Consider the following 24192-nt stretch of genomic DNA (forward strand, 5'->3'; position numbering starts at 1 on the left):
ATGGATCCATCTACATAAAACCACAGTACTGGACGGCGGGGGACACCAGCAACACTCTCACCGGTCAACTGGGCCCTGGCCTATCATGATTCGAATAGAAATACGATCGTCGGGGCTCCCTCTGGGGCCTTTTCCCATAAATGGGCCCCCTCTGGGGCCTTTTCCCCTCACGATATTCCCATTCTTCCGTTACTACAAAACCGTTACCACATATCCGTTACCACATATTCGCAATGATGGAAACACGATCGTCGGGCTCCCACTGGGACCATAACCCTCACGACGTCGCCAACATTAACGAATTAGTCACAATCACTTCACTTCCTTCAACATTTACATTCTCATCACTTTATAAAAATCATGCATAACATAACATTTTGTTTTTGAAACCAAGCATGCAACATGTCTTTTAAACGTCTTCCTTAAATCATAAAATCTCTTAAACATTAAAAATCATAATTTAATCATGAACATTTCATAAACATTTAAAAATAATCATAATTCCATAAAAACAGCATTTAGGGCACTGCCATGACGTTTACTAATTTCTATGTGTAAAATGACCGTTTTACCCCTAGACTCGACATTTTACGTTTTCGACTTTTATCTTGATTTCATGACTCTAATATGTCCCAAATAATTATTTAAGTCTACATGAATTTTTTCATAATTTTATTTGGCTTAAAACTTAGAATTTTTCAATTAATCTTTAAATGTGACGTATTAATGCGTTTTAATCCCGAATTAAACCAAACCTTAATATAAAATTCCCAAATTAAAAACTTAGACTTATAATAATTATTTAAGCTTAAACCTAATTTTTCATAATTTTATTAAGCTTAAAACTAGGCTTTTCAATTAACCCGTTAATTAGCGTTTCGTGCGGCGATTAAATTCCGAATAAATCCAAAACTCAATATTTTGATCCCAAATTTTAAACATAACCTTTTTATGATTTATTCTACCCTACCAAGTCATGAGCCACCCCCGTGGACCCTTGGATTCATTTTTAGTTCTTTAATTTCGAAATATGACACCTAAGTGAACCCACCGAGCCATCTCCCGATTTACTCGAGCCACGTCCGAGCCACCTTGAACCAAAACCTAGCCAACTCACCTAGGGACCCTACTGACCAAGCCCAGCCCGTGAAACCACCCATGGCTCGCTCAAAACTTGCTGGACAGAAGACCCATTTGCATGTGCTGTGTGTGCGTGAGTTCCTTCTAGCCTATCTTAGGACTCCTTGCCAACTAGGACACCTCCAGCCCTTAGCCACTTGACCCCTCATGACCCTAACCTCCCCTGGAGCACGCCCAGACCCAGCCCAGACCAGCCCAACCCCTTAAACCCCTGCATCGAACCACTTGAAACCAGAAGACACAAGCTGCGCGCTTGTGCTTCTTCACGCCAACCTGAACCAGCGGCCAGCCCAACCACTCCAGCCCTTGGCCCGACCCCTGCCCATCATCCTAGGACCCTATAGGACCCTCCTGGTTCGCCCCAGCCCCAACAACGAGCCTTTATTTTTTTTTTCTTTCCCGAACAGCTTCGTGAAGAGTCCCTTCTCGTGAGGACTCTTCTCCACCCAACTTAGCGCGAGCCCAGGCCCCCCTAGGACTCTACCAGCCCCTCACCCCTGACCCTACTCGAGCCCCAGCCAGCCCTGGCCAAAGCCCCAAGCCCCATGCATGGAAATCGAACCCATGAAGGCAACACAAACTCTCGGCCCTCTTCCCTTATCCCACGTTGGTTCCAGCTTATGTTCCTTTTCATGTGCAGCTTATTTGTGTGATTAGGACTCCTTAAAACATGTAGAAACCACCCTTAAACCTTACCTAATCATGGCAGCCCCTTAGGATCATGTTAAACAAGAATTTTGGATCAACATGCATGATTTAAAAACTCTTCTTGACGCAAAAACGAACATATTACCAAGGTTGTCTTATTTTTCATACAAACACAATGAAATAAATACTATGATGTGATAGATATTTGAAGGAAAGAATATAGAGTGCCTTTGCGTTTTAAACGCACGAATAATCGTTGACGATGAAGAACGGATCGAAACCTTTGGCTTGTTTCCCTGAGAACCTTTCGAAAACTCTACTGAATTTTTCCTTCAATATGGTGTGCCGTGTGTGATGTGGGTTGTGAGGAGAGTTTTCAGAAATAAAAATTGAGTGGCCGTGAGGTTTGATTGCAAGGTGAAGGGTTTTGTGTGCATTAGTATATTAAATACACTAATTAAATAGTTAATTAGGCTTTAGGCCTATTAAGGGGTTTAATTAGGCCCATTAGTCTTAATTAAAATATTAAAAAAAAATTTGGTAAAATAAGTTTGTGAATTTAATAGCCGGGTTGTCAAGAAGTTCGTATTTTTGTTGAAAAACCAACACCGATAAAATTTACGTCTCGGCGTATAAAATCACCTCAAAACCCCTTATTTTCAAAATTATTAAAAACCATCAACCATATTTTAAATAATTAAAAATAATTATTTAATAAAAATATTTTCTATTCTTCAGCCCTCGGTCCCCGTTCCTCGATCGTCACTTGAATATTCCTAAAAAAATACAACTTTTATGCAGTCATGTAGAAAAATATATTTTAAATATGCAAGTATGCAAAACATAATTAATTCATGCAATTAAAATATTTAATTAAAATACAAAAGAATTTAATAATTGCATGTACGTGGTTTGCGTGGACTTTAAAATTTTCGGGGCGTTACAATCTTCCCCCCTTAAATTGAATTTCGTCCTCGAAATTCGCTTATCCTTAATAACCCAAAGTTTAGACTTAGTTCTAGTATCCCAAAACTCCACGCTTCCGCTGCGCTTACTTTGATAAAACTTAAACTCTAGAATGTCCTTAAGTCTCTTTATCCCAATTAAATTTTCCTTCTTAAATCCTTATTTTGAAATCGCAACTTAAAAAGACCCAAATACTTAGTGTTATTACTATTATAACCTCGAATTTCAATTTTCTTACAATTCCCAATATCCAATGATGGATGAACATACTTATCGTATCTTACTTTCCTTATTTTATACCCAAAATATTCATCAACTTATCAAATTTCAATCTTAAAATCCCAAACGCATCCGCTAACGCTTAGATTTTTCAAGCCTAATATCGATTCATCCTTAAAAACCCCTGATTAAAATTCCTTATAACACTATATCTAAGATATCCCAAGGTTCAAAATATTCTTACAAGTCTAAATCCTCAAAATTCCTATCAATTAAACCATCAAATTATCGCTTATTGCTAAATTAGTCCCCAAATTCCTTAAAAATCTCAAAATTAATTCTTAATTTCCCCAAGAATTATCTTAATTGGTCTTTAATTTCAAAACTCCTATGATTAACCTATAAGTTTTTGGCATTCTTAATTTTCTTCTACAAGTTTCCCATAATATAATTTCAATAAATTTAAACTTATTTACCCAAAAAAACAATTCATATAACCAATCTTACTTTTCATCAACTTAAAATCTCAATTTATATATTTTCTTATTCTCAAAGTCGTTGTAATCCTCGAATAATTATTCATTACGTCTAATTCCCAAAAATTAATTCGACTAGTAACCATGAATCATAAATATTTTCTTAGAAAATCTACGTGTCCCAAAGCATTCATAATATTCATGATTAACTTATAGCCCAAAAAGTAGAACGTCAATTCTAAAACCCAAAAATCAACATCGTCCAATCCCACCACAAAACCAACATGCGTTAAAATCAAATAATTTCTTATTTCATATCATAACACGTATAAAAATTCAGAGCATATAGAACATATATTATCGTGAAGCTACTAAACATGTGATGTAAACATTTAATTCATGTACTTTTGCAGGTAATATCATAAAATTATATAAAGCATGTAAACTTACAAATTGAGGCTTGACGACTGATCTTCCCGGCACTGATGGTGGCACAACCCTTTACAGAACCATTGCTCTGATACCAACTGAAACGTCATGCCCTTTTTATTGCTTTAAAAGTACTAAATTTTTTTTTTTTAAACCTCACATAGCATCGGCCGAACCATAAAATATTTTTGACACCATTTTAAAAATAACCATTCAACTGCTATTTAAAAATCCAAAGGAAAATATTTTAAAGCATAAAATCGTCAAACATTTTACCAAACCTAAAAAGCAATAATTTTAAAAGTAAAGCCCATACTAAACCTCTCAAAATCTCTCAAAGCATAAATAAATAAACTTAAAAATATTTAACTTAAATCATAAAGCATAATGCGGAAAATGTAGCGCTGGTCCTCGGGTTATGTACGCCTTCAGTCCAGTCAAATCACTCATCAAGTCCTCCCTCAATACCACCTGCATCCATCACACCTAGTGAGTCTAAAGACTCAACACACCATAATCTTTATAACGAGTAATACGTAATACAGTCAACATATAACGGTGAAAAATACTTGTACTTAAAATATCGTTTTCATGAAGATGCATAAACATAAACATTTTCATAAACATTCTCATGATGCATAAAACTTTAAACATAAACATTTTCATGACATGCAAACATGAATTTCCTTTTCCTCAACATGACATGACATAAAACCTTAAACATAATCATGAACATTTCTTTTTTTTTTTCCTTTGTTGAATTCAGATCGTTAATTGTGACTTTCCTGATCATGCTCATGAAGGTCGATGGATCCATCTACATAAAACCACAGTACTGGGCGGCGGGGGACACCAGCAACACTCTCACCGGTCAACTAGGCCCTGGCCTATCATGATTCGAATAGAAATACTATCGTCAGGGCTCTCTCTGGGGCCTTTTCCCATAAATGGGCTCCCTCTGGGGCCTTTTCCCCTCACGATATTCCCATTCTTCCGTTACCACAAAACCGTTACCACATATCCGTTACCACATATTCGCAATGATGGAAACACGATCGTCGGGCTCCCACTGGGACCATAACCCTCACGACGTCGCCAACATTAACGAATTAGTCACAATCACTTCACTTCCTTCAACATTTACATTCTCATCACTTTATAAAAATCATGCATAACATAACATTTTGTTTTTGAAACCAAGCATGCAACATGTCTTTTAAATGTCTTCCTTAAATCATAAAATCTCTTAAACATTAAAAATCATAATTTAATCATGAACATTTCATAAACATTTAAAAATAATCATAATTCCATAAAAACAGCATTTAGGGCACTGCCATGACGTTTACTAATTTCTATGTGTAAAATGACCGTTTTACCCCTAGACTCGACATTTTACGTTTTCGACTTTTATCTTGATTTCATGACTCTAATATGTCCCAAATAATTATTTAAGTCTACATGAATTTTTTCATAATTTTATTTGGCTTAAAACTTAGACTTTTTCAATTAATCTTTAAATGTGACGTATTAAAGCGTTTTAATCCCGAATTAAACCAAATCTTAATATAAAATTCCCAAATTAAAAACTTAGACTTATAATAATTATTTAAGCTTAAACCTAATTTTTCATAATTTTATTAAGCTTAAAACTAGGCGTTTCAATTAACCCGTTAATTAGCGTTTCGTGCGGCGATTAAATTCCGAATAAATCCAAAACTCAATATTTTGATCCCAAATTTTAAACATAACCTTTTTATGATTTATTCTACCCTACCAAGTCGTGAGCCACCCCCGTGGACCCTTGGATTCATTTTTAGTTCTTTAATTTCGAAATATGACACCTAAGTGAACCCACCGAGCCATCTCCCGATTTACTCGAGCCATGTCCGAGCCACCTTGAACCAAAACCTAGCCAACTCACCTAGGCACCCTACTGACCAAGCCCAGCCCATGAAACCACCCATGGCTCGCTCAAAACTTGCTGGACAGAAGACCCATTTGCATGTGCTGTGTGTGCGTGAGTTCCTTCTAGCCTATCTTCGGACTCCTTGCCAACTAGGACACCTCCAGCCCTTAGTCACTTGACCCCTCATGACCCTAACCTCCCCTGGAGCACGCCCAGACCCAGCCCAGACCAGCCCAACCCCTTAAACCCCTGCATCGAACCACTTGAAACCAGAAGACACAAGCTGCGCGCTTGTGCTTCTTCACGCCAACCTGAACCAGCGGCCAGCCCAACCACTCCAGCACTTGGCCCGACCCATGCCCATCATCCTAGGACCCTATAGGACCCTCCTGGTTCGCCCCAGCCCCAACAACGAGCCTTTATTTTTTTTTTCTTTCCCGAACAGCTTCGTGAAGAGTCCCTTCTCGTGAGGACTCTTCTCCACCCAACTTAGCGCGAGCCCAGGCCCCCCTAGGACTCTACCAGCCCCTCACCCCTGACCCTACTCGAGCCCCAGCCAGCCCTGGCCAAAGCCCCAAGCCCCATGCATGGAAATCGAACCCATGAAGGCAACACAAACTCTCGGCCCTCTGCCCTTATCCCACGTTGGTTCCAGCTTATGTTTGTTTTCATGTGCAGCTTATTTGTGTGATTAGGAGTCCTTAAAACATGTAGAAACCACCCTTAAACCTTACCTAATCATGGCAGCCCCTTAGGATCATGTTAAACAAGAATTTTGGATCAATATGCATGATTTAAAAACTCTTCTTGATGCAAAAACGAACATATTACCAAGGTTGTCTTATTTTTCATACAAACACAATTAAATAAATACTATGATGTGATAGATGTTTGAAGGAAAGAATATAGCGTCCCTTTGCCTTTTAAACGCACGAATAATCGTTGACGATGAAGAACGGATCGAAACCTTTGGGCTTGTTTCCCTTAGAACCTTTCGAAAACTCTATTGAATTTTTCCTTCAATATGGTGTGCCGTGTGTGATGTGGGTTGTGAGGAGAGTTTTCAGAAATAAAAATTGAGTGGCCGTGAGGTTTGATTGCAAGGTGAAGGGTTTTGTGTGCATTAGTATATTAAATACACTAATTAAATAGTTAATTAGGCTTTAGGCCTATTAAGGGGTTTAATTAGGCCCATTAGTCTTAATTAAAATATTAAAAAAATTTGGTAAAATAAGTTTGTGAATTTAATAGCCGGGTTGTCAAGAAATTCGTATTTTTGTTGAAAAACCAACACCGATAAAATTTACGTCTCGACGTATAAAATCACCTCAAAACCCCTTATTTTCAAAAATATTAAAAACCATCAACCATATTTTAAATAATTAAAAATTATTATTTAACAAAAATATTTTCTATTCTTCAGCCCTCGGTCCCCGTTCCTCGATCGTCACTTGAATATTCCTAAAAAAATACAATTTTTATGCAATCATGTAGAAAAATATATTTTAAATATGCAAGTATGCAAAACATAATTAATTCATGCAATTAAAATATTTAATTAAAATACAAAAGAATTTAATAATTGCATGTACGTGGTTTGCGTGGATTTTAAAATTTTCGGGGGTTACATATAGTAAAGTGTTCTAGCTTGAAGAGAGTTATGAGACAGTAACAACACCAAATGATCTTAGAAGATCGGATATTGATAATAAGGCATGTGCTTTTTTATGTATGTTGAGCTTTGAAGATAAGTAGTAGTTGATGATAGCTCAGACTCACGTTGGAATAATCGTTGTGATGATAAAGATAATAACGTTTTTTCTATAAAGAATTGATCTTCTTATATATAGAAAGCTTGAGTCCAACGTAAACAAAAATGGCTTCTTTTGACTTCTGATAGAATCAGCTTTATTATCTAAAAAGGTTCCTGCAGAAAGCTTTCAGAATAATCAGTATTTGCTTTATACCAAAATTGGTAAGGCGTAATAAATAACTTCGTACAGCATTAATGGTGCAATTAATACTTGTACTAGGTAAAGTAACGGTAACATTTAAGATAGCAACGATCAAGTAAAGTTTGTTAAGTTACTTCTGCTTAAACTAAGTTCTGCTTATAAAGCTACGTTCTGCTTCTGGTTTTTATAAGCCGATAAGTACTTGAAGAGTACTGCTTTTGCTATACTAGAGCTTCTGCTTTTATGTAGTCTTCTGATTTTAGCTAACGCGACCTACTGGTTTTGACTCTCATCACCACAATCAAATAAAGTCTAACAATTTCCCCCTTTGCGGTGATGCCAAAACCTAGATGTTAGTAACGATGAATATAAAAGCAGATAACAAATAAGATAATCAATAAACAAGCAAATAGTAAAACAGAGTTCAAAAGAATGTAATCATCGGTTCCAATGTCTCTAAAAATTGTATCCTCATCCTGAGGATCTTGGTTTCTGATGGAGGATTCTGCATGATGACCTCCAGATCTACCTTCTTTTCTGCCTTCTGCTTCCCCCTTTTTGGCATCAGTGGCATGAATACGAGTGAGCAAGTCGTCCACTCGGCCAGTAAGAATAAGGATGCCATTATTCAGTATCTACAGAAATGGTGCCTGATTCGAAACTCGTTCATTCAGATCAAGAATAGATTGAGATTGAGACTCAATCTTGGCTTCAGTAGATACAAGTTTCGAGTCCAAGATCTGTACTGTGGTGGAGACTGATTGAATAGACGAATCATGTCCAGAGACCGTTGAAATGATATCTAAATGACTAGTCAAGATACTGGCGTGGCTAGAGACAATATTTTGTCTGCATAGGCTGGTTTCGACATGCAATTTGGCCAAAGATTCTGCTGTGCGAGTGACTTTTTTTGAGATGCGGTCACGGAAGAATCTGGTCGCACTGACCTCACCAGCACGTTCAAAAGACAACTGTTTAACAATTTCGGACAGATTGTCAAGATTTCTCCTCAGAATGTCTATCTCGAATTCAAGATCAAACGGTGCTTCTGTTGGGGAAGGTGTTCTTTCAAGCATACGCTGTCTGATCGCTTCAATTTGAGCAGTACGAGCAAGAGATTTTTTGGAGGGAGGAATAATCAAGGCAGTAGAAGGAGCGTCTTCTGTTTGAGCAGTAGAGGGAGCAGTAGCCGGTTCTGCAGAAGTGCCTCCAACAGAAGTTAGTTCAGTAACTGCACTTTCATCTGGTTGGGCAGCTTCCGTGGTTTCCAGTTGCTCAGCGGTTGCAATATATTAAGATTGAACATTTAGAATAGCATCCATTGCCGCTTGATGTTCAGCAGAGAAAACCACCAAATTCGGCAGTGATGGGGCAGCTTATGATTCTGCCAAGGATTGGTCTGCTGGTCGAGCTTCTGGTTGAACCACATCATCAGCTTGAGTTGCTTCTGGTGCAGTAGAGACAGGAAGAACGATAGATTGAATGACTTCATCCACTGAAGCCAATTCGCCAACAGAGAGAAGTGATGATGATTGAGTAGGCTGCTTCAGAGATGCAGGAGTACTAGAAACCTTGGCTTCTGAGGGAGCTATAGTCCTTTCCTCAACTGGCTTAGTCTGAGTAAAGTCTGGAATGAAGCCTACTGAATACTTCACATGCTCTTTAATGTCTGTTCTTGAGCAAGAAGTTTCTCATCCATTACTCTCAGTCGGTCAGTCAAAATATGGATCACTTTCTGATCGTAAGCAGCAGTGGGAATCATAGCGTCAAAATTAGACTGAAGAGTCTTTAAAACTGATTCCAGCTACTGTCGTTTCAGCTGCTCAAGAATGAATCTTCGTCGTCTCATAGCTTCAATTACATTTTAAGTTTTAGCAAGATCAAACACCTTCTGTTCATTCTTTACCATTTTACCATATGCACCTGGTGTTTTGAAAAATGTGATGGGATGGAAAACTCGAACCTTATGTCAATCATCAAAGGAAGATATGTCTTCACTGGCGAATTTCTCAATTTCCTCCAAGTGAAGATCAACAGCAGTAAGAACAGATGATTTGTCGCCAAGTGATTGTGGTTCTGCAACAAGTTTTCATTTCCCTTTACCTGAAGAGGAAACAGTCAGCACAGGTCTAAAAAGCAGAGGACCCTGCAGTAGATTCCCGAATGACGACTCCAGAAGTGGGTCTGAAAGTCGAAGCAGTAGTTGAGGTGGTGGTAGCAGATGTGACTGCTGGGGTTTTGAAACTAGGACAGATTCTGGTTGGGACGCGGTGGCTTCTGGAAACACCTGTCTCAAAGGAACAGTGTTTAAATCAGCAATGACTGATATTTTCTTTATGCGAAGAATAGTGCGAGCCTTCTTCTTGTTAGGAGTGGCTGGCAGAGATGCCTTGGTAGGAGCAGCAGACTCCTCGGATACTGTTTTATCTGAATCAGTGGAGATAACCACCCTTTTTCTCTTGATCTTCTTCTGAGGTCCTTGAACCTCAGTTTGAGCATCTCCCACCTATTTCTTCATAGAAATAAACTCAGCCACAGTAGGCTTTGGCCTCAAATCAATTATATTTGCAGCATCGGCCATAGTTACAAATGAAGCATCCTGTTGAGAAGTGTGGGGATGCTTGGCTCTGATACTAACTGAAACAACCCCTACTTTTTACCTTGAAATTCTACTAAATTTTTTTTTACACCCATTAATTCGAAACCCACAATTGAAAATAACTTAACATTTCCATAAATCAAAATAATTTAACAATTTAAATCTCAAGTGCATAGAATCCCTAAAATCAATTACCAAATTAGACTTCTAGCTTTAACATGATCAAAACTAACTTCAAAATAAAGTATAAAATCTCTAACAAAAATCGTTTAAAACTTTTAATTAACAAGCTAATGCGGAAATAAATATCCCTCGTGAGTTTACTGGTGTACTCAATCTACTCAAGCGTCAGCACCTCCCTCAATATCATCATCACCTGCAACATTCAAACCTAGTGAGTCTAATAATTCAGCACGTTCTAAACATGAGTAGAAAATAATACATATACAAGCACATGCATTAAAACATAATTTTATTTAAAATAACTTTTAAGCATAAATAAATCATATATCGTAAAATTATAAAATCGTAAAGCTTTCACCATTTATCATTTTGGGTGAAGTTTGATGCTTGAAAGTGACTAGCTTTTTATCCTCTGTTCGACTGATCAGTCTTAGCTCACCATAGTGCATGGGGACTGGCACTAGGCACCGCCAAGGAAATACGATCGTCGGACTCCCTCTGGGGACTAGCCCAATAAACGGGCTCCCTCTTGGGCCTTTTCCCTCCGACATTCCCATAAAATTTTAAGTTCACAGTTCCTTCTTAAAATGGATCCTCCACATATCCTCTATATCATGTGTCACAGTTAATTCACATCCCTCAAAACATTTTTCCTTTTTCCTTTTTGTTGGGGATCGATAAGGAGTTTAGAGGAAGGGGTGAATAAACTCTTTTCTTTACTGATAGTTTTTGCAAAAGGTGATAGAATCCTGTTAGAGATTGTAGTTAGTCTTGTTCGAATGTAAATCCAGCAGATCACAATAATAAGTGCGGAAACGATCCGATGGAGTAAGGTGAAAACAGTAAAACAGTAGGCAGCAGACAATGGTTGTTTCTGGAAGTTTGAAGATAAAATCTTCTACGTCTCCTAGAAGGTACCACTAAAAGACTTTTGATTTTGCAGTACACCACTTGTACACACCCACTTCAGTATGACTTACCCTTAGGCTATTAAAACTCTTAGTTACACAACTCCGTAAAAACAAATACAACAAAGTTCTGGAAAAGACTCTTTTCCAGTTTATAAACTCTTCTCAATGAAATAGTAAAGTGTTCTAGCTTGAAGAGTGTATGAGAGAGTAACATCACAAAATGATCTTAGAAGATCGGATATTGATAATAAGGCGTGTGCTTTTTTATGTATGTTGAGCTTTGAAGATAAGTAGTAGTTGATGATAGCTCAAACTCACGTTGGAATAATCGTTGTGATGATAAAGATAATAACGTTGTTTTCTATAAAGAATTGATCTTCTTATATATAGAAAGCTTGAGTCCAACGTTAACGAAAACGGCTTCTTTTGACTTCTGATAGAATCAGCTTTATTACCTAAAAAGGTTCCTGCAGAAAGCTTTCAGAATAATCAGTCTTTGCTTTATACCAAAATTGGTAAGGCGTAATAAATAACTTCGTACAGCATTAATGGTGCAATTAATACTTGTACTAGGTAAAGTAACGGTAACATTTAAGATAGCAACGATCAAGTAAAGTGCATTAAGTTACTTCTGCTTAAACTAAGTTCAGCTTATAAAGCTACGTTCTGCTTCTGGTTTTTCTAAGCCGATAAGTACTTGAAGAGTAATGTTTTTGCGATACTAGAGCTTCTGCTTTTATATAGTCTTCTGATTTTAGCTAACGCGACCTACTGATTTTGACTCCCATCACCACAATCAAATAAAGTCTAACACTTTTTAAAGCATAAAATATCATAACTTTCTAAAAATAGCATTTTAACAGTAAAAGTTGCACATCTTTACCATAAATTATGAAATATCATATTTTCATCAAAATCATCATTTTATATCATTTATCATGCGTTATGGCCCTTCGGGACGCTGCCAACATTTATCGTACTACCTAGGTGTAAAATGACCGTTTTGCCTCCAGACGTAAAATTTCTCGATTTTGACTTTTTCTTACTTTTGTTGACAAGAGCATATCCCAAATAATTATTTAAGCTTAAATCTAATTTTTTTGAAATTTTATTTAACTTAAATTCAGGTTTTCGATTTAATTTCTGATGTGACTTTGATTGTTGCACTCCCAAAAGCAGGTTGTCCACAAGTAGTATAATTCGGTGAGTCTGAATATCGTATCCATAGGGAAGCTAAGGTAATTACAAGTCCATTATAATGTCTTTTTGTTTTTGTTTTTTCATTTAATTGTTTGAATCTTTAATTGGTAATTTTTAATTGTTCAAATTTTAATTTAAGTAGTTGATATTAAAGGATCCACTCTTGATATTTTAATAAAGTTAACATTAATGAACATTATTGAAATCCACTTAATAAAATGGTTCCAATATATTAAATAATCAGATTTATATTATATTATATATTATTATCTTATAAGTATATATACCAAAACTTATAAATGTTTTCAAGTATTTATTGTGCTATATATATATTTTTAAACACTAAATCAAGGTTCTCACTTTAAATGATTGGTAAAACAAACTAACATTTAAATGGTACCAAGAAATTAATATTATGATATATTCATATATAATAAATCAAGGCATCCACTTTAAATGGTTGGTAATACCAAACTAACATTTAAATAGTACCAAGAAATTAATATTATGATATATTCATATATAATGAATCAAGGCATCCACTTTAAATGGTTGGTAATACCAAACTAACATTTAAATGGTTCCAAGAATTTATTGTAACATATAGCAACAATAAATCAAAACTCCCACATATAAGTAGCGTATAATAATGCTTAAAGAAATAAATATAACATAAACAATAAAAAATGATTAAATAATATAAAATATAGATTCTTACCTTTTAATAACCTTATTAGCATGCCAAGAGTTTCATATTTTCATCTCAACTTTGGGAATTTAGCTACTCATTATTCAAAATGTAAAACTTTGAATATGAAATTAACATGCAAATTATATTTAAATGAAGAAATAAAAAAAACGAATAGAGAAATATTATGAACTCAAAGGTTTGTTCATAAAATGAAGGATATCTCAATTCATTGCAATGCACCCTTATTTATAGCCAAATTTGGGGAGACAACCACAAATAAAATATTATTTTTTTATACATAAGTCTTCATTGGTGTTCCAAGAAATTATATTTTAATACACATCACTTTTGAAAATCTTCCAATCCGAATTTTCTTTTTCACATAAAAAAACATGTAGATAATTGAGTTGTTTGAATTGTAGTATTTTTTTTAACCATTTGACCAAGTAATTTGAGAGATATTGTCAAAATGCTAGAGCATGGTAAAACTACCACTTCTTTGATAACTTTATTTTTTGCTTAATTTGATCCCACTTGTGAGAAGATTTTTATCTCATGATTGCCACCAATATTGTAGATATTAACATCAACTTTCTACAGGTCCAAGAATCATCTTAATCCCATTTGCAATACCAAGGTTATTCTTGTTTTATCGAACCTGTAAAAATAGTAAAAAACTTATAATTACACAACAAATTATATTTTATACAATTTATTATAAAACATATAATATTTAAACATTTAATAAAACAAAAAAACTATAAATTTATATTATAAAATATTTAATTAATATACAATTTTTTATCTTTATCACACTCCCCAACCAACTTTTTGCTAGTCTCTGGCAATTTAAGTGTTAATAGCAACACAAAACATATTGATTAATTTAAATAGAAATGTAATCGGAACTATCCAAGTGTTTAAATTAAATTTGAAAACTGTCAAAGTTATATCAATATCATTATAATTATAATTTATGAAATAATCTGAACTAATCAATTCAAAGCTCATTTTCAGATAGTTAAATATACATGGCCTTCAGAAACTCATAGTAAGAGTCTCAACTCCATATCCTCACAGGTTAATAAATGTTTTAATTTATAGGAACGATTTCTCTCATGGAATTGGAATACAGATAAATGCTCAGGAAAATTGTTTACAGAATGCAGACAGACAAATGAGCCAAACTAATCAAAAGATAGGAAATCCGTTGATTCAAAATCTAGTTGTTCTTATTATATATTTTTTTCTGATCTTTTTTTTAACATCATTGAATCAGACTAAGTTTATGCTTCTTGACCACATATTTATTTACTTTTTACAATATATTTCTCTCTTTTTTCTTTCTTTCTTTTTTATAATTTTTATGAGAGATAAATGGGTCGTAGCATATAACTTAAAAATTACATAGATCTTCAACATCTTTTTTTCCTCTTTTTTCAGGAAATATCATTTTTTTTTCAAAATAAGAACTCAAGATCTAAACAATAGATAGCCTCTATGATGATCAATAAATGCTCGCAAGCTATTTTCTCAATCCTCTCCACTCACTCACAAAATATGTGTGAGTTTAAAAAAATTTAGGCACTTTTATCAGGTATATCTTGGGCCATATACTTTAACAACTGATTTTATCACAATGGTTAATTATTCAAAAAGATTTCATAAACCATATTTTTATAGTGATCAAAATATTAAAATTGACTTTTTTTCAAATAAAAATTTAAACATCCTTAGATAGATTAATACATTTTCTAATTTAAACCTTTCAAACATGTAATGTAATGATATTTTTGCAAAAATTACTAAGATACAAACAACAAACATGGTTTTATTTTAAAATAATATTTTTAAATAAATTTTTTTTAAAAAAGTTTTTTTTTTTGTAAGTTTGTTCTCCCCCCAATCAGAATATGACATTGTTACTAATGTCAAAATAACTATTAATAAAGAGTACATATTGATAGAGATATCACCTGGAATTTTATTGAAGATAACACACTGAAACAAATGCAAACCAATCCACGACTTTTGAATCAATGATCCAACTTTCTTTTCTTACTGCTTGATTGCGACCAATTGATCTTTGTTATCATCAGATCAGGCTTATAAACAAAAGGTTCCAAATCATCAATTAATTGTTCAGCAGTCGAAGTAGAGATGAGCATCCTTCGTGAATTTTCTGAAATGAAATTCTGTTCCACAGCTTTATCAAGAAATGTCAACAAACTGTCACAATAATTATTGATATTCAACAAGCCCACAGGTTTATTATGGATATTAAGTTGTGCCCAAAAAACAGTGAAAAATTTCTTCTAATGTACCAAAACCACCTGGTAGTGCGATAAAAGCATCCGAATTTTCAATCATTTTGGTGATTCTTTCATACATAGAAGAAACTTTTAACTCATCCCCAATCGTAACTCCTGTAATATTTTCTTCGGCTAAAGTTGTAGGAATAATACCCAAAACCTGACTACCTCCAAGATGAGCAGATGTGCAAACAGATCCCATGAACCCAATATTACCTCCCCCATATACCAAGTGAATTTTTCTCTCAGCCAATATCTTTCCAAGATTATTCACTTCTTCTACAAACACTTCATTTTTCCCATGACTCGATCCACAAAATACACAAATATTTTTCAATGTTTGTGCAGAGGATCCAGCCATATTTTTACTTTCTTTTTTATCTACGAAAATAGAGAGAAAGATGAGAGATTTTATAGAGGTAAGATGTTATCATGACAAAACTATGGGTCACAGCTGTAAGCAGAATAAATAGTAAAAACAATAATGACACACATGCATATAAACAGTAGTGTGATTGTGACTCTCAATTTTCCTCTAGTTTTACGTCCAGAAAAGGCTTCAACGCCTTATATGAGTCGAGGATATGCTTTCCATTCAATTTTCTTATAAATTGGCAAACATGGTCTTTTTTAGTCGGATTCACAAGACTATCACGCTCATCTTGTGATTGTTTCCATAAACAGAGAAGTTTAATATGCACGTGTCCACTAGAATGCGTCTCAAGAATCAATAAGATGTTATCTAAAGACTCCTTACTCAGCCCATTCTTAACGAAACTAATTTTATCTTCTCTGTTATTGGAAACACATCCCAAAGATCTGCATCGTTTGTCACAAATCCATCTTGCACACTTATGACAAACCCTTAACTTTTTTGCCCTTCGTTTTTTCGCATAAGTGCTTTTTCCTAATCCAGGCAAATACCGAATGAGCAATGATTGTGGAACTTCTCCTCCTAATCGGACCTTAGCTTCTATTACAAGATGAATATCTTCTGGAATTCCCTTTTGCATTAGCAATCTCAATCTTTCACACATACCTGCATAAACTTTTCTTAGAACATTTTCAGAAACATAGGGAAAATATTTACAAATTTTTGAGAGAATTTCATCCATTTTGAAAAGAAAAGAAATTATTAATTTTTTTTATTTTTGTATCAGCAATTGTGGGAAACTAATTTAACCGACTATGAGAGTCACGGAGTACCGTTATCCGCCATTTAACCGGGAAAATAAAAAGATTAAGGAAACCTCAAATAAAAACAAACAAAATTAAATACAACACAAAAAAATCAAGGATCAAAAAGGGAAATAAACTCTTCTTGAAAGATTTCATTTTCTAAATATGGTTTAACATTTGTCCATTTACTTTAAAAACATCACCATTTTTAGGATTTTCAATGTCCACAGCTCCATAAGGAGACACATGCTTTACAACATATGGGAATGTCCATCTTGATCGTAATTTTCCTGGGAATATGTGAAGTCGAGAATTATAAAGCAAAACTTTTTTTACCAATCTCAAAAGATTTTCTAAGAATTGTTTTATCATGAATAGATTTGATTTTTGCTTTATGAATCCTTGAATTCTCAAACGCGTCATTTCTGAGTTCATCAAGTTCATTAAGTTGCAATTTGTGCAATTTGTTACAATCATCCATGCTTGAATTAAAAGTTTTGATCGCCCAATAAGCTTATTGTTCCAATTCCACAGGCAAATGGCAATGTTTTCCGTAAACCAACCTTTAGGGAGACATATTCAATGATGTTTTAAAAGCTGTTCGATATGCCCAAAGTGCATCATTAAGTCGCAGAAACCAATCTTTTCTATTTGGGTTAACAGTTTTTTCCAAGATTTGCTTTATCTCCCTATTAACTAATTCAATTTGTCCATTTGTTTGAGGATGATAAGGAGTAGTTACTTTGTGAGTAATATCATATTTTTCATTAATGAAGCAAATGGTTTATTAACAAAGTCAGTTTTCCCATCACTTATCATGGCTCGAGGAATTCCAAATCTACTAAAAATATATTCTTTCAAAAATTTGATGACGATTTTATGATCATTTGTTCGACATGGAATTGCCTCTATCCATTTGGAAATATAATCAACTGCAACTAAAATATACAAGTATCCAAACGACGGTGGAAAAGGTTTCATAAAATCAATTCCCCAACAGTCAAAGATTTCAATTTCAATGATAGAATTCGAAGGCATCATGTTTCTTTTTGAAATCGCACCTAATTTTTGACAATTTTCACAGATCTTGCAGATTTCGTGGGTATCTTTAAACAAAGTGGGCCAATAAAATCCACATTGCAAGATTTTTGCAGCTGTTTTCTTTGAAAAGAAATGTCATTCGCATGCTTCTTAATGACAAAATTTAATTACACCACTTACCTCATTGTCGGGTATGCAACGTCTTAAAATTTGATCTGGACAATACTTGAACAGATACGGATCATCCAAATAAAATTTTTTTACCTCATTCAAAAATTTTATTTTATCTTGGGAACTCCATTGCGGTGGCATTTTTCCTGTCACAAGAAAATTTCCTATGTTAGCAAACCAAGGTGTAGTAGTAACTGAAAATAGATGTTCATAAGGAAAATTATCGTTAATTGGTGTCATTTCACAAGATGATCCTGCTACGAGTCTCGATAAATGATCGGCTACGACATTCTCAGTTCTTTTTTATCTTTGGTCACAATGTCAAATTCTTGGAGCAACAAAATCCATCGTATCAGTCGTGGCTTTGCATCCTGTTTGGTCAACAAATATTTATTAGCAGAATGATCAGTAAACACAATAGTCGTTGATCGAATCAAATAAGAACGAAATTTATCTAATGCAAATATTACAGCAAGTAGTTCTTTTTCAGTTGTGGAATAATTCATTTGAGCATTGTTTAAAGTTCTACTTGCATAATATATCACATAAGGCTTACCGTTTCTTCTTTGACCTAATACTGCACCGACTGCATAATCACTCGCGTCGCACATGATTTTAAATGGTAAAGACCATCAGGAGATTGCATGATAGGAGCTGATGTTAAATGTTGAATGATTTTATCAAAAGCATTTTGACATTCTTGAGTCCACTCAAATGCAGTGTCTTTTGTTAAGAGGTTACAAATGGGTTTAGAGATTGAACTAAAGTCCTTTATAAACCTCCTATAAAATCCAGTATGTCCCAAAAATGAGCGAATTTCTTTAATAGTGTTTGGAGGGGGTAAATTGGCAATGACATCAACTTTGGCTTTATCAAATTCAATTCCATGAGATGACACAACATGTCCCAAAAAAATCCCAGAAATAATCATGTAATGACATTTTTCCCAATTTAAAATAAGACATTTTTCCTCGCATCTTATTAAAAAAATTTCCAAATTTTCAAGACAATTATCAAATGTATTCCCAAAAATAGTTAAATCATCCACGAAAATCTCCAAACAATTTTCAACCATGTCGCTAAAAATGCTTAGCATACATCTTTGAAATGTTGCTGGGGCATTGCATAATCCAAATGGCATCTTTCTGAATACAAATGTTCCAAAAATACATGTGAATGTAGTTTTATCTTGATCTTCGAGTGCAATGGGAATTTGATAATAGCCTGAATATCCATCAAGAAAACAGTAGTAGGGATAACCTGCTACTCTTTCTAAAATTTGATCCGAAAATGGTAATAGAAAATGATCTTTTCTAGTGGCGTCATTTAATTTTCTATAATCAATACACATCCACCAACTAGATGGGACTCGACTTGTTAACAATTCATTTTTTTTCATTTTTTATCATTGTGATGCCAGATTTTTTTGGAACTACTTGTGTTGGGCTTACCCACTTACTATCAGAAATAGGATAGATAATCCCAACATCAAGTAGTTTGAGAACTTCAGTTTTCACAACATCTTTTATGTGTGGATTTAATCTCCTTTGTTGTTGTTAAGATGTTTTAGCATTTTCTTCTAAATGAATTTTGTGAGTGAAAATTAGTGGATTAATGCCCTTGATATCTTTTAGTGTCCAACCAATTGCATTTTTATGTCTTTTAAGCATATCAACTAATTTACATTCTTGATGACTTGCTAGTTTGGAAGAAATTATCACCGGATATGTTTCATCTTCTCCAAGAAATGCATACTTCAATTCTTCTGGCAAGGGTTTTAACTCCAAAATGGGTGTGTTGGAACATTTCATGTTCGCAATCTTGATTTTGATGTTAACAAAACTTGTTATTGTATTTCTAACATATTTATTCATGTGTGAAGTTGCAAACACAAGAAGCAAACTGAAATTGAATTTAGCCAAACTGAATTTCTGGCGAGCTTTGGTGTTTTGATGTTATCTCTCAACTGGATTATCCAAATGACAATCCGCCAACTTGACTTATCAGAAAAATCAATTTGAAAAAAAGTTATATTTCACGTCATTTGGGCAAAATCGGATGTTATCATGGTCTAATTAATCGATGAACTACCAAACTGATCGCACGAAAACAACAATCAGTTGGGTTTGAGCAGTTGCGGTATTTTGGTCATATCTCTCAGCTCCGTTAACTAAATGAAGCGGTTCAGTATGCATCGGAAATATAAGACAAAGATCTACAAATCATCTTCAGAAGTCAAAGTCTGAATCGAAGTTTAAGATGCTGATAAATGACGATGAAGCTACTAGTTCTGCGCAAACTGAAATCAGTTAGGCTGATTTCAGCACACCAACTGAAACTAAACTAGACCAACTGAACTGAACCAGCTGTTGACCAACTGAACCAAACCAGCTGATCAACTAAATCAGATCAACTGAACCAGATGAACTGAACCAAACCAGCTGAACTGAACTGAACCAGCAGTTGACCAACTGAACTGAATCAGCTGCTGACCAGTTAAACTGAACGACCAGTTGAGTTGACCTGAGTTGACTAGTCGTAAAATGTCCAGCAAGACGAATTTGACCATTGCAACCTCAGAAACAGTACAGAAACTTTTCAAACGGTCATATTCTTGTGTCTAACGTATATATCATTGTTGGAGCCTATAAATACAACATATTGAAGATCAAACAAGGGCTTTTTGAAGTGGATTAAAAGCATGGGCAGTTAGCATGAATAAATCTGCTAGTTGAGAGCACAAGCCCTTGTTGAGGATACATTTGAGATGTACACTGTAAAGGATAAATTCCTCACACACAATCACTCACACATATACAAGAGAGTTGAACTTCAAAGATTAGTTGTGTGAGTCTTGCACAAAGACAATAAACTTGTGTATGTAGTCTTTGCATAAGAGACATTAAACATTATGCTGATTGTGATGTGCTGCCTACAATCTTGAGTGCTAGGAGTTCAGTTTAGGCAGTGGTGTAAGTTCTAGCTGAATGGGTTTGTACAAGATGTTGTATAAATCAAAGTCTTCTAGTGAATACTTCCCAAGGGAAGAAGGGATGACATAGGAGCATTTGAAGTCTCCGAACATTCATAAACAAATTCGTGTCTATTTGTTTATTGCTTTATTTATCATTTCCATTGTTTTTAAAGATGCATTGTTGAAGCATTTTAGGTGTTCTTCAAATACCAAAATCTTTCATACCAAGTGTTTGATAAAATGCTTCAACCAAATATTTTTACTCATTCAACTTGCATATATTTTTAAATGCTTTACAAAATGTTTAATCGGTTTCTACGAAGAATTATTTCGAGTGTCTTCCGCTTGGTTTGAAAATCAAACTCGATTTAATTCATCGATGTTCAATATTTCAAGAACCGAGCTATTGTAGCTCAACGATTATCCCCCTAATCGATCCTGTCAGGGTGGTTTGTCTTTGTTATCATATTTTGCCTCAAATTCTTTCTCTGATCATTGTAACGAGTGATACCTGATAAAATCATCAAGATCAATTTCAATATTTTCTTTAACAGTTTCAATTGAAAAAATATCTAATTGGTCACGAGTACTCCCTTCTTGAATGTTTTCTTCCACAAGAGTTTCAATAAGATTTTCATCTTCACTTTCATCTCCTTTGTCATGTGGTTGCTTACAAAGATTAAAAACATTAAGCTCCAAGGTGATGTTACCAAATGACAACTTCATTATTTCATTCCTGCAATTTATAAGAGCATTAAAAGTTGCTAAAAATGGACGACCCAAAACTACAGGAATTGCATTACAAGCTTCGATAGGTGTAACGTTCCAAAAATCGAAAAGTCCACATGAACCACATGCATGCAAATTATTAAATTTCTTTGTTATTTTATTAAATTCTTTTAAAGCATAAAATGCATGTTTATTTTATTAATTTGTGTTTAAATATTTTTATGCATTTTATGCATAATTCATGCATGGTAGAACTTAATTCATGAAATTTTAAAGGTTCATGCACTAAAGATTTTTAAGTTGCACTTCACGCTCGAACGAGTAACGGAGACCGGAGAATTTTCAAGAAAATTATTTGATTTACAAGATTAAGTTTTATTAATTAATATAAGATGTTTTAAATGTATTTTTCAAGAATTGGGATTTATTGGGTATTTTTACCCGCGGGATTTTAATTTTTAACGGTACGCAAATTTTATCAAATCGGGGACTTTTGAGGGTTCGGCTAATATTTTCAAAAACTTTCCAACACGAAATATTTTTCAGGAGTGTGTTTGGAATTAATGAGCCAACTTTTAAGTTTGTTGGGCTTAAAAATCTTTTAAGCTATTAATTATATCATTTAGAGACCATTAGCTAATTGTTAAACTAATTAAATATAACTTAATTAACTCTACACCTATCCTTCCCCACCACACCAACCGACAGCCTCTTCATTCATCATAATTCTTCATGTTTTCCATTCCATTCTCTCGGTTTTCAGCTCCTTCTTCAGACAAGCTTCGGTGATCACTTTTGCAAAGAAGAAAATTTCTCCGGCGTTTCCCCGTTGCTCATTTCTTCGACGTTCTTGCGTAGGAAGCATCAAGGCATGCATTGTATCATTATTTCTGCATCATTCACGTCGTTATATGCTGTCATGTGTGTATTATTTATGCTTGGCTCGGTATTTTCATGACAAATTCTCATGGCTTCGGTTTTCATGATTTAAGTTTGCATCTTCTTGGTATCTCACGTTTTTTTTAAGGTTGCAAGGGGACTGCCGATCTGTGGTTTCGTGGGCGATCTTGCTGTGTTTAAGGTGAAATGGTGAAGGAAGTCTATGGAACATTCGGCTATGGGTGAAGGCCGATGGCTTCATGCGTGTGGCTAGGGTCTTGTATGATCTGTGTGTATGGTTGGGGAGAGATCGGTTGAGCATGGACTGAACCACGTCGTGGCTCGATCCCAGCCAAGGAGCCGACCCTTGTGGGTCTGTGACGGGGCTGGGTGAAGGCTGGAAGTTGCTGATCTTGACCCTTAAGTGGTTCGACGGGGTTAGTGCGCGGTTGGACGCGGGTTGGTTCACTTTGTGGTGTAGCGATCGGTTGAGAAGTGTGGAGTGCACGGGAGGCTAGCCGAGAGTTCTTTGGGTTCTTAGGAGTCCTAGGGTGGTCTAGGGAAGGTCAAGTCGTTGCTGGTCCAGTTGGTTTTGGGATTGGGGACGTAATTATGGAAATGGTGCAAATGGAGTTCAAGTGGGTTATTTTTAGAAAAAGTTTCCAGCAGCTGTTCAGGGGATGAGTTCAAATGGTCTGGTCTTGGTGGTTTTAAAGCCTTTTAGATGTTCCTTAAGTGTGGTAAAAAGTTGGGAATAATTTGGTTGAGTTTCGGGTCGGTTCGGGTTAAAACTGGGACCCCGGTCCAAGTTTTGAAACAATTTGGTTAAGGTATGAAATGGACTCGAGCTTACGACTAGAAATGATTTTAAATATGTTTTGGTATATTTTTAAGAGTTTGGTAAGTTTCGGATAAAAATGATGAGTTTTGGATTTATCCGGGATTTAATCGCCGTACGAAACGTTAAGTAAAGAATTAATTGAAACGCCTAGATTAAGCTTAATAAAATTATGAAAAATTATATTTAAGCTCAAATAATTATTAGAAGTCTAAGTTTTTAATTTGGAAATTTTATGTTAAGGTTTGATTTAATTCGGGATTAAAGCGCATTATTATGTTATAATTAAGGATTAATTTAAAGGTCATCGATTTAAGCCAAATAAAAATATGGGAAAATTCTTGTAGGCTTAAATAATTATTTGGGACAAGTTAGAGTCATTGGAATTAAGAAAAGGTTACAAACATGAAATTTTACGTCTAGGGGTGAAACGATAATTTTTGGGTTTCCATGGGCAAAATGGTCATTTTGCACCCGGGGTGAGATTTTGGACCTGGCACCGCCCTGAGCACATTTTATCATGATTTAAATGTTTATGCATCACATTTATGAGTTTTACGCAGTTATGATAAATACTGTGTATGCTTGGTTTAAAGGAAAAAGTTACGTATATGCATGTTTTTATTAAGTGATGATTATGATGCTATTTTTTTTTTAAGGATGTGATTTGGTTGTGACTGATGATGTATATGTATACGATGATATGAGATATGATGAGCTGAGGCCCGGGCTCAGTGGACGGG

This window comes from Primulina tabacum, chromosome 16 (genome assembly GCF_025594145.1).
Source record: "Primulina tabacum isolate GXHZ01 chromosome 16, ASM2559414v2, whole genome shotgun sequence".
Lineage (NCBI taxonomy): Eukaryota > Viridiplantae > Streptophyta > Magnoliopsida > Lamiales > Gesneriaceae > Primulina > Primulina tabacum.